Here is an 8,396-nt window from a genome sequence, read left to right as displayed (position 1 = left end):
TAACTATCAATTTAATAAAGCTTGAAAATGATTTGCATTTTAAAAAAAATATCTTTGGCAAGCAATGTGCACATATGTGCCTATTTACAACCATTTTCTACAAACTCTTTTCTACAGAATCGTAGACACAGAGTGACAATTCACAATGAGTTTTCTGACTGGTCTAATGTGACAAGTGGAGTCCCTCAGGGCAGCGTCTTGGACCCATTGCTGTTCATAATCTATAATAATGATTTGCCTCTTGGTTTGAAGAGTTCGGTTAAACTGTTTGCTGATGACACTAAGATGTATGAGAGAATTCGAGACCATACTGCAGGCCTCGAAATTCGTTTTTGTTGACGACGGACAAACGTGTCCGATCTGAGCAGCTATCTCGGCGGACAAATTAAGTTTCACGGCGGACACACCAGTTTTAACGTCGATTGACATGTTTAATCACTTTATCTTGATAATTCTTCGCCATTCGAAAACTATAGCTACTATTTAGAAGGCTTTTTAAAATTTCAGCAAAGTCACTCCGAAAGGCTTTCATCAGACCAACGATGTGCGCTTGAAGAGTCAAAGCGCTGTGTAGATGCTTAATACGCCGCATATCTGATTAGCTTCCACCGAACGAGATCGTGTGGCTTCTTGCGTCACAATGCTCTTGGCACGAGTCGGAAAACTTCTACACTACACCACTTTTTTCTGCTGTGCAAAGTTTCATTGGGCTTTTTTCTTTAGGTTTATTTTTGCGTGTCTTTTGAGCGAAAGTGAATTTTCCCTGGACGTTTTCTTTCTTACTGTAATACCAAAACTTAACAAATTTTGCTGCATCTTGCTGTGATATAGCCTACTCGTAGAATCTAATTTTGCAACCAACCTTGCGTTATCAATATTACTCGATCAAAGCCAGACATTGTGACGTAAGACTTGAACTAACGTTGCGCGTGATTAGTGTGGAAGTACCGGTATTCCCATCGATTCTTAGCGAAGAATTTGTCTTTGTTACGCTGTTTCAATGTCAGCAATCGTTGAAGCAACGTAAAAATCGAAAGTTTTCCTTCTTGAATGGAATTAGGAGATACAGTATTCACATTTTCTAGATGCACGGGAAATTATATTCTCGCAACAATTGTTCGTGTTATGCAATGACGATTTGTATCGCTAGTTGCTGTGTTATTTCTCGGCGGACAAATATGACCGATCTAGATGGTACTTCCCGCGGACATCACATGCTGTGACGGCGGACATGTCCGCCGTGAATTTCGAGGCCTGTACTGATTTGGAAGCCCTACAAACTGACTTGGATCTTCTGACAAAATGGTCAAAAGTGTGGAAACTAAAGTTTCATCCCGACAAGTGCTGCTTCCTCAGAGTTGGAAAAGAACATCAACACATGAAATTACAGTATAATATGGTTACAGAAAGCGGAGAAAAAGTTGTTTTAAAAAGTGTGAGTGAGGAAAAGGACCTTGGAATGATACTCGATAACAATCTATCCTTCTCATCTCACATTGACAAGATGGTATCTAAGGCAAATCGTATGGTTGGTGTCATAAAAAGAACCTTCACTTTTCTTGATGTAAATATGTTTCTCCTTCTATACAAAACGCTAGTCACAAACAGTATTGGAATACAACAACATCATCTGGTGGCCAAATTTCAAACATCAAATTGTAAAAGTAGAAGCAGTTCAACAAAGAGCCACAAAACTTGTGTTTGGATTTCGAGAACTAACCTATCCAGAAAGGCTAAAAAAACTTGGTCTGCCCACTATAGAACACAGAAAACTCCGAGGTGACCTCATCGAAACATTTACATACATGCATGGCTTGTATGATGTCAATGTCAACAATCTATTCACACTGGGCCTGAAAAACATTGCTACAAGAGGACACAGCCTTAAGCTAGAAAAGCCAAGGCCCAAGACCAGAAAATTTGGTAACTTTTTTACTTGCAGTGTGGTCAATGGGTGGAACAGTCTCCCTGAACATGTGGTTGCTTCGCCAAGTGTAAATTTGTTTAAAGCTTCATTAGATAAATTTTTCCAAAACCGAGATATTGTGTACACCCCACAATGTTTCTAATTTTTATGTTGTGTTTTGTGTAAGCTTAACACAGTAAGTTTTGTTTCCAAAATTTTTAACGTTACTTTCTATTTATACTGTTGTTGCCAATATCTAATACTGTAGTGTACTATTTATTGTTGTGATTGTGTAGTCTACTGTTATTACTGTACCAACACTAGTGTTCAATTACACTGTTAGCATTAGGCATTCCAGTAGTCACTGCCTAATTGATGCATACCAATATTGCTGTAGTACAATAACAAAAATTTTGGTATTGTTTTGTGTGTCTTTTTACCTAGTCACATTGACATTATATAGCTGTTTACTTTTGCGTGTGTATCACTGTTGAATGTTGATACCTCTGTTAATCTTAATATTGTTATTATCTTTATTAGTTGTTTACTGTACGTGCTTGAAAGATGAATAAGCACTCTGCTTTACAACATCTCATATATTATTATTATTTTTTCTTGCATCTTGAAAAATCGTATTTGTTAACTTAAACAGTACCGTAACTCTTTTTTTGTTAGAAAGATATTTTCATACGGTACTCTCAATTTGATGGTATTGTTGTATTATATGTAATAAAGTTGCAATAGGGCATTTTACGAATGCTGTTTTAATTCATAAATGTGTTTGAACACCACTGTCATTCTGGCGGAATAGTCTAGCACGATCCACATAACAAAACGAGTGGTAAATGCAATGACAGCAACAACACGCAGACCCTGATAAAAGCATTTCTCATTGACATATTCATTTTTATGCCGATTGAAAGTCTGGATGCCATATTTAATTTTTTTATACAAATAGAGTTTTTCTAAAAATGTAAATTGAAAACGAAAAACAAGCCATGTATTTATTGTATATACTGTAGTTAGCATAAAAAATAAAACTTACACTTTGTAAGTTGTGATAACATTAGAGGTGTTCAATTTCAATTTTCGATTCGATTTCAATTAAGGTGATATTCGAAATTCGTTTTTCGTATGGGACATATTCGAAATTATAGCCGCCCTTTCGGCTGAACGCGTTGAAAGTAACGCGAGTGGCGCAAAATCTGTCTTGTCGCATTTTGCAAGCGAAAAAAGACTTTGACGCATGCGCATCGTCGATCACGTGACTATCACACGCTCTCGCGGGTCCAACGGCCAGTCCTGCACCAGGGATGCCAGGTTGGCATTTTTAATGCCAAATTTCTCTCAAGAATGAAGATAGCTAGGTTGTGCAATGGCAGAAAGTGTAGGCTGAGCTTTGTCGCAGTTTTATCCATTTTTTACCGAATCCATAGGCGCCTAAGCCGTGGGGGCAGGGCGTAGCCGGACCGCAGAACAAGGGGGGCAACTTTTTTTAGGGGGGGGGCCAAAAAATTTAAATGAGCAAAATCATAATTGTAGCTGTTGCTCGAGAATGCTGAGATTTTGCCAAGGGGGGGCGAATTTTTTTCAGGGGGGCGAAGCCCCCTGGCTACGGGCCTGTGTGAGGGCCAGGCCCCCACACATATTTCTGTGTGGGGGCAACTTTTTATGCTGTATTGATACATAAAACAATAGAAGAACTGGCGATCGGTAGCAGGAAAACACTTTTTGAATGCAAACCGCAACAGCAGGGCTGCGATTTTTTCTTTCTTGTCGAACGACCAAAAATTCTGCGTTTGTTTGTCGAATAGTGGTATGACGTCACAAGAGTCAGATTATAAGCGTTCGATTATAAGCGATCGCCCAGTACGTTCATCGCATCGATCAGCGATTTTGTAATGGCGAGATGGTTTGCCTTTAAAGCAAATGCTTGATTCGTAGTCGCCGTTTGCTTTATGGCGGAGAAACTTGGCCTGTTGCGTCGAGTTTCTTCCACTATAACGCCAGCCATTTTTTTATGATTTAAATTTTTCTGTGTTCAAAACTCTTAGGGAAGAATGGATATACAGCACTGCAAGTTACAGAAATCAGCCGAAGATGTTAGATGTATTTACCGTAGTTCGTCTCGTAACTCGTTGGAGAGCGTTCCAGCTTCAGACCTAGATCTATCGATTGTTGGTGGTACTTCAACATGAGATTGAGAGGTTGTTGCAACTTCCTGATCGCTTCCTGATGAGCTTAAACATCTAGTGAAGACGTGCTATCGCCAGGGCCTGACCTTATATTTGCAGATGGAAGCTCACCGACCGAACTTGAACTGCTTGTTGGTTGTGCTTGGGCAAACTCAGAAACGTTATCACTGTCTCGTCGAGAAGCATGCTTTTGCTTACCACTATTAAATTAAACATGTTCAAAATTGAGAATGCTTTGCGACGTTAGGCTATTAAACGCTATTAGCCAGAAGTTTACCTGAATAATAAGTTCCAAAGTGACATGGCAATGCTTCTCTCGATAGCTCCTTCGAACAGATCCCGCACTTCACTCGCTGTTTGCTGGACCTTAACCGCTTCTCGGTAAGACCGACCAAAGCTTTTGCCATCCGTGTTGTCGGAGGATTCTGTCGTTTTTTAGTCATTACCGGATACTGACTAACTGAAGATTATCCTATCTGTAGTTGGGCAAAGCTATGCTGTTCTTACAACTTGCCTATTACCTTGCCTTGTCCAATAAATGTCCACTCCCAGTGACTACCTCTACCTACTATTCTTCTAAAAGCGAACTTTTATATATAGCGACCTTTCTTATCTCTGTTTCTGATTCTGAACATCTGGTCGGAAACTAGGCTATTTTCTTGATGTAAAAAACTTGCGTAATAAGTAGGCTTTATTGTGTTCTTTTATTGTGTGCTTCTGCGATTATTTTCTCGTGTATCAATCACCTGCTTTAAGTTATATAACGGAAAGGAAATCTTAAATTTGTTTTCGTCATCATGCACTGGCTACATAAATCCATCATTGTTAAATCTTTCAAAGGATGGCATCTCGCCTGGTACGAGACAAATTTCCTGCAGATGTCCAGACTTCCCAGCCAGCAAACTTGTTGATACATGTCATGCATTGTGATTCAACATCTGCAGACGTTGAATCAATGTAAAAACGACGGGTTTTGCTAGCTGGGTTGTGTGCTTTTGTAAATGTGCAACATCGCCGATTAAGTAATCACAGAAACTCTTTTAGTGGAAGGAAGTCGACTTCCAACCGTGTTTATCTGTCTACTATTCTTTATTCACATTGCAAAACATTTCAGCAATCTTGGAACAACAAATGCATAAGTCAGACATAAATACACACTTGCAAACACGTTGACAACTAAAAGTAGCCTACTTCGGTTATTTTATCTATAAAAGAAACCCGTTGTGTCGAATAGCACGAAACGTGTGTGGCAAAATGTTTGATGGCAGGCGTTAGAACTTCAATCAAAGCATTTTCCCGCAGTGTTCAAAATGTTCTGGAAGAGAACTCCTTTCCATAAAAATAGCGGCTTTTTTATTTGTATTTCTGAACATCTGGTCGGAAACTAGGCTGTTTTCTACATGTGAAAAACTTTCATAGCAAGTATCCAACAGTCATTTTACCAGAGCAATATTGTTAATTGGCTCAAACGCAAAATACAAACTGGCATAGACGTTGACAACTCAACGTAGCCTAGGTTATTTCATCTATAAAAGAAACCCGTTGTATCGAATAGCACGAAACGTGTGTTGCGAAATGTTTGATGCCAGGCGTTGGAACTTCGATCAAAGCATTCTCCCACAGTGCTCAAAATGGCGGCGCTGACGCCTTGGGAGTTTCGCGTGTGAAGCGTCGCTTTTAGACCTTGCTTTGAAGTACCTGGCGCAAGAAAGTTAACGTAAGTCAGCACTTTTATGATTGCATCACGTGATGCCCCCCCCCCCCGATTGTTCCTCGACCTGACAATGTTTAGTCCTCTCTCAGTTTTTTTTTCTTTTTATTTTCCTTTTTTTTTTCCATAAGGCACGGCGTTTGTCGAATAGTGATGGCGCGTGTCGAGTGACCTCGTCACCGAAAAAGGCAAAAATCGCAGCCCTGCGCAACAGCTTCGCGATAATCACTAGAACGAGTTGCGATGCTACAATCCAACACCAGACAACAAAATCTGTCATATTTACATTGATTTAATGTCTGCAGACGTTGAATCAATATAAAAATGACTGATTTTGCTGCCTGGGACATAGCAAAAATCTACCATTTTGTGTCGATTCAATGTCATCAGATGTTGAATGCACCCAAAAACAGCATATATAATTTGCTACGTAGACGGAGCATGCGTTTAGCTTTATGCGCTTGCAAACATACTCGATGTCGCTTTCGAGTCGAAACCTCTGCACTCTGCAGTGAAATGTCGCGGCAGTGAATCACTAGCTGTGAAAATGAACTTGAAGTGTTTGGGAACCCAGCGACCTCGGCTCCAGCGGAGCGATCGTTTTCAAAAGCTGGCCTGACCGTCACGAAGCTGAGATCCCGACTGATGGGTGACCATGTCGATCAGCTTGTGTTCATAAACACCAACATGGGCCTGGAGCTGTAGACGTTATTTTGTGTTCTTTTTTCGCAATCTTTTATCGCTTTTTTTCGCGTTTTCTAGCGAATTTTCATGTCGTTTCTTTCAATAAAATCACATTTTGCAGTGTGGTGAATAGTTGTGATATTCGAAATCGAAATTCGGAAATCGAAAATAAATTGAATTTCGAATATTCAAATAATCGAAATTGAACACCCCTAGATAACATTATTGATAAATGAACTGTTCATTGGTTTTGTCAAATTGTTTTCAATTGCAAAACATTTACAAATTGGTAAAGTAGGTGCAATTATCTCGATGGTCGCAAATAGGCACATCGACCCTACAGCTACCGCAAAATGACTTGAGACCTCGATCATTTTCTCACGTTTTTAATTGCAATAAGTATTAAACCATTGTGTATTGCATAAAAGGCAATTGTTTCACTCAAATCAATTATGATGTATAATATGTACACAATGGGCTATTAGCAAGACAATGTTACTGTAGAATTGTTTTGGGCATTTTATTAGAATAAAATAGTGATGAGAATTCAAGGAAGTTCTGGGAGAATCATAGTTAATTTGAAAGCATAAGAGAATCCAAAGTAAAAGTTTTCGGAGGTGGATTATCAATGAGCGGATGAAAAAACAACGGCTAGCATTTGCCAAGAAATATGCCCATTGGACCACTGAACAATGGAGAAAAGAAATGTTCTCTGATGAGAGCAACTTCCAGGTCTTTAAGATGGGGTCTACTACGGTGCGGCGTCCAAGGTCATCTGATCGTTTTGATCCTCGATATACGGTTCCGACTGTTAAACACCCACAGTCAGTCATGCTGTGGGGAAGTTTTTCTGGAGACAAGGGAAGGGGAGGCCTGCACTTTCTTCCAAAAAACAAAAAAATGAACGCTGATCTCTATATGCAAGTTTTGGAGGAGCATATGCTCAATTTCTTCCACATTCATGGCTTCGAGGTGTTCATGCATGATAGTGCACCCTGCCACAAACCCAAAAAAGTAACAAGATTCCTTGAACAGCAACAGATAAATGTTCTTGAATGGACTGGCAACAGCCCGGATTTAAATCCCATCGAAAATTGCTGGCACAAAATGAAGAGAACAATGACCGAAAAAAAACTTCTAACCTGGATACTCTTAAAGAAGAGCTGAAAAAACTGTGGTGCCTGGAAATGACACCGGATTATTTTAGAAATTTAAGCGTCTCTATGCCCAAACGCTTGCAAATGGTTATAAAAAACAAGGGCAATATGACAAAATATTAACAAAAGTGACTATTTTCAATAAAAGCGTTCATAACAAATAAACCTGTGTTTTTCTTTAAAAATAAGGTAGGTCTCAAGTCATTTTGCGGTAGCTGTATATTACAATAGGCTACTCAAATCAGAAAACAAAGATTGAAGTTAAAAAAACTGTTATATAAATATATACCGGTATTATACCACAGTAAAATGCAAAAAACAAGCTAGTCAAACACAGAAAATGGAAACATATAGTAACTGTCTTTTCAACAATAGTGATAATCACATAAGCTACGGTAGCTTATTGTAACTTGCATGCAGTGATGGGCACGATAAGCGATAAAAATTTATCGCCGGTAAATTATCGGCGATGAATTTTTATCGCTTATCGCTCAATTATTTTTTCAGTTATCGTTTATTGTTATCGCCAAAGGCAATATTTGATTATCGCCGATAAATTTTATTTCAGATCAACACACAAGTGGAAAAACGATAAAAAGTAATATTTTTACTAGCCAGCTAGTTAATGAAACTAAAATTGAAACCAGTTCTTCTTCAGTGCCTGAAGTGTGTGTGCACAGGTCGTTGTCAGGGGAGGGGGCACGCCCCCTTGCAGCGACGGCCTTGACAACACAATAATTTTT

Source organism: Aplidium turbinatum, chromosome 17 (assembly GCF_918807975.1).
Source record: "Aplidium turbinatum chromosome 17, kaAplTurb1.1, whole genome shotgun sequence".
NCBI lineage: Eukaryota > Metazoa > Chordata > Ascidiacea > Aplousobranchia > Polyclinidae > Aplidium > Aplidium turbinatum.
This window is presented reverse-complemented; position numbering follows the sequence as displayed.